The sequence below is a fragment of the Berghia stephanieae genome, chromosome 2 (genome assembly GCF_034508935.2).
Source record: "Berghia stephanieae isolate SIO BIC M18660-M18661 chromosome 2, UCSD_Bste_1.3, whole genome shotgun sequence".
NCBI classification, from domain to species: domain Eukaryota; kingdom Metazoa; phylum Mollusca; class Gastropoda; order Nudibranchia; family Aeolidiidae; genus Berghia; species Berghia stephanieae.
In genome coordinates, this window is record NC_088361.1 from 51,139,286 (window position 1) to 51,143,959 (window position 4,674).

A 4,674-nucleotide genomic window follows, 5' to 3' on the forward strand; every position below is an offset into this window, starting at 1 on the left:
GCCATGCGTGTGGCCAAAATTGGCCAAATATAGAATTTTATTTCTTTTATTTAATTTTATTTATTTATTTTTGTCACAGTGACTTTTATCGTAGCTATCGTTATGTTATAGCCTGACACTGAAATCCAAAATGACTGGCAGTTTGACGTCATTATTTGTTTTTTGCACCGCCTAGTGAGTTGTCGTTAGTAGAGCTCATGGAAACAAGTTATTTCATTGGTTGAACTATTGAATACATGTCACGATTTGTTTTGTTTTGTGGCAAAAGACTGGCATTTTGATGTCATTTTTTTATCAGTGTCAGGCCATAACTTTACGAAGGCCACGCTTTTATCCAAGTTTATTCAATTTTTGGTTTGTCAAATTCAATTAGATTTTTAAGGGGGTCGTCAGTCTTAGTAGTGAAAATCATGCGAGTATCTAATTAGCCACTTTTAAAATCGAATTTGGTCAGGTGGAAGTCTGGCCATCTGGCAGCCTTACCTCTCTCTCTCTCTCTCTCTCTCTCTCTCTCTCTCTCTCTCTCTCTCTCTCTCTCTCTCTCTCTCTCTCTCTCTCTCTCTCTCTCCCTATCGCCCTTCCTTCTTATCTATCTTCTCTGTATGTGAGGAATAACTAACGATGCTGTGAGTTTGTCCAAAATGATAAAAACACCCGCCAGCAGGACACAACGCACCAATATACAAAACCACATGCAATCCCGAACGCCCAAAGTCCGACCGCAAGAATTCAGTGAGAGCCATTCATAAAAAACATTTTGTTATAGTAGTAAAGTTACATAAAATGAGATAATGAGATTTGCACATCAAATTTCCTCCCTCTTGCTTTCTAAGGGTATGAATCTTGTCCTTTCTCCCCCTGTCCCCCCTCTCTCTCCTTCTCCTCTCTCTCTCTCTCTCTCTCTCTCTCTCTCTCTCCTCTATCCCCTTCCTTCCTTATCTATCTTCTCTGTATGTGAGGAATAACTAACGATGCTGTGAGTTTGTCCAAAATGATAAAAACACCCGCCAGCAGGAGACAACGCACCAATATACAAAACCACATGCAATCCCGAACGCCCAAAGTCCGGCCGCAAGAATTCAGTGAGAACCATTCATAAAAAGCGGTCGGCCATTAACGCCTACAAGGAGCCGAGTTGTTTAATACATCTTTAGTTGGAAACACATATTATTGTCTCTCAATATCGGGAGCCAGAGTATGTTTTAAAAAATGAGCTTTTATCAACGCTACTGGCAGTCTATAGCGTCGACACGACATTCTCCTATTACAGGAGACCCATATTTATTCAGGCGCACAATCTTCTCGATTCCAGATCCCAGGCTGTCCAGCGAGAGGACACTTCGAGGCGTTTACGCTTAAAAGCCTTTGAAGATAAGGGCCACATAGAGCGTTATGGACAGCAACGGGGTGAATAGAATTTCCGTGAAGGTGGGTGGGCTGTATCTGCACAACATCTACAAACCACACAGAGCGACTTGGACTACACCACCAGTCCTTGTGGTTAGCCATCCTTCCATCTGTCTGGAAGACTTTAATAGCCACCTCCAAGAATGAGGCGACCGAGACTGCAATGAGTCAGGTAGACAACTCCACCTAGTGTACGATCCTACAGCCAAGGCAGCCGCCATAAGAAGGAGTATACTCCTGATCTCACTCTCGCCACGAAGGGAGCGAGCGGGGAACCACAACAGGTGAAGTGGACAATCCTTGGCGACTTCTCTCATAGCCAACACAGGCCGGTACTTGTCACAGCGGGGATGACAATCCCGAGGGCGCAGTCTCTCCCACTCTGCAGATGGAACTTCAGAAAGGCTACCTGGGAGGAATTCAGTTCCTATATCAATCAGGTCTGTCTGCTATCCCTCCCAAGTCCGAGAACATAACCATATTTAACAGGCTGCTGGTTAAGAGCGCTCACCGCTCCATTCCACAAATGGGCAAATGGGAATTCTACACCCCCTGCTGGACGGAGGAGTCAGAAAAGCTGTACAAGGAGTACCAGCAGATCCAGTCCCAGGACGTAGCCGATAGACTACTTCAGTCTCTGACAGAAGGAAGGGAGGAAACAACGGGCGGCAGGGGACCGTGAAAAGTCTCGAGTTTACACACACTAGCCACCACGCTTGGCGACTCATAAGGAAATTGGATCCCAACCAGAATTTTGCAAAGGCTGCCAAGAATATTAAGAACCGCAGCAAATGGGTCCCGAATCAGTCTTTGGAGCGTGGTGTCGGCAAGGTATACCGTACGATTTTGAACTCGTTACCTGCGTCGGAGTCAAGATTGGACATCCCCGTTCAGTCTCCGAGAGGTGGGTGTAGCGATCAGCGATGTAAAGAACGGCAAAGCAGCGGGGATATATGGCATATATCCTGATATAATGACGCATCTGAGCAACAGGGCACGGAGCTGGCTGGCAGAGGCAATGTCTGACGTCCTTACAAAAAGAAAAGCTTCCACAATTATGGAAGCACGCTAAGATAGTTGCCATCCTGAAGCCATGGAAACCGGCGAAGGAGGCCGACAGTTACAGACCCACATCACTTCTGAGCTGCTTGTACAAACTTTAGGAACGTGTTCTACAGACCCATGGGGACCAGTCCTAGATGCTGCTCCGCCGCCTGAGCAGACGGGCTTCAGGGAAGTTGTTCTCTTCAATCTTAGGAGAAAGACAATTCCACTTTGCCCTGGGAGACACTACGAGTAAAGTCAGGAAACTGAAGAATGGGGTCCCCCAGGGATCTGCTCTAGCGCCAATGTTGTTTAATGTCTACATTTGTGACACAGCGAACACTTCCTCCCCGAGGCTGAGATAAGTGGACGACTGAGCGCTCATTACTCAAAGCGTACTCAGTGAGGACGTCACCAGACTCGAATCCTACTTTAACAAGTTGTACCTGAAGATGAACACTTCGAAAACCATGGCATTTCACTTATGCAGTGGCTGGCACACTCGTAAACTGAACGTCCTCGTCGGGAACAGCTTCTCCTATATGAGCCGAATCCGAAATGCCCGGGCGGCACGCTGGACCGCAGCCTTACCTATCGGGTGCATCTCGAAGGAGTTGCCTGGAAGATAGAGAAACGCAACAGTCTCCTGAGGAAGCTGGCGGTATCAACTTGGGGTGCTGCTCAAGCGCTCCTGAGGACGTCCGCCCTGGCACTATGCTATTCCGTCACAGAGTATTGCGCTCCGGTGTGGGATAGAAGCAAGAACGTTGAGAAGGTAGATGTGAAACTTCGCAAGTCTATGCACACAGTGTCAGGAACGCTGGCAACGACGCCTAGAAAATGAGGCCCTATAATGGCAGCAATCCAGTCCGGCGGGAGACGATTACAAACAGCTGGCTTAATCAGACCAACGAGAGATGGAATGGTAATATCCCTCGCAAGCGCATAATTGACGGTGCCCCCGTTTCGAGCTGAAATAAGTCCCGACAACCGACTACTACCCTGTACGTAGCTTAACTGACTTCGAACAGAGCTGGAAGTCTGATTGGACGAATTCAATCCCTCGAGGGGGCAGGGACATCGACTCATCGAACCTGGGGGAGAAGTTTCCATGCTTTCCCACCAGCAAGAGGAGACATTGGGTGGCAACCAATCGACTTCAGTCGAGATCATGCCAGCACGCTCACTACATCAGTGTGGACTTGCCACCTGTCTAATATGTACCCGTTGTGGTCAAGAGCCCGAAACCGCCGAGCATCTAGTTGAACAGTGCTTTGTGATGAAGCATCCGGGCGGGTTTGCGACGGTGCACGAGTGCGATGAGTTTGCATCTTGGATAGGTCAGCATAGCATGTAGTGTGAGCACCATTAGAAGCTGCTATAATTTGTACAAAGGCAGCGATACTGGTATTTTAATAAGAAATACTGATTATCATTTCCCTCGCTTTGATCTTATTTATGTAAACTACCACCGCTACAGCGGCGTGGCATGCTTACAGTATAAAGTGGTGCCAGACGAAAATGACTTACACATGCTACATTTGTAAATATAAAAGAAAGAAAAAACAACTTACATACTTGTAAAGTAAATTTGCATGGTGATGTTTCTATCCCTGCAAATCTTTTCAATAGTTTGTTTATAGAAATCATGAACGAATATATTGATTGGAGTTTGGACACTGAGGGAAATGACTAAAGGGATACATGCAGACATTGAATGTCAATCGAACAAAGGGTAATTTCAAAAACTTACAAAGCGTAAGAATGTAAACAGCCCATAGCCTATTAAAAGAGTACTGTAGTTACGTCATGAAACAACCCCATTCCACTTCGGAAATCAAACATGACACCATACAAGATATCTCTCTCTCTCTCTCTCTCTCTCTCTCTCTCTCTCTCTCTCTCTCTCTCTCTCTCTATATATATATATATATATATATATATATATATATATATATATAATATATATATATATATATATATATATACATATCTCTCTGTGTGTGTGTGTATGTGTGATGAACACGCGCACACACACACACACACACACACAAAGTCAAACACGCATATTCACGCGAAGATCATGCATTTAGCATATAGCATCACTATCAATAAATGTTTGACTTAACTCGTGCACCTTCCTTCATATCAATTTTTGCAGCAATAATAATAATAATAATAATAATGATGATGATGATGATGATGATGATGATGATGATGATG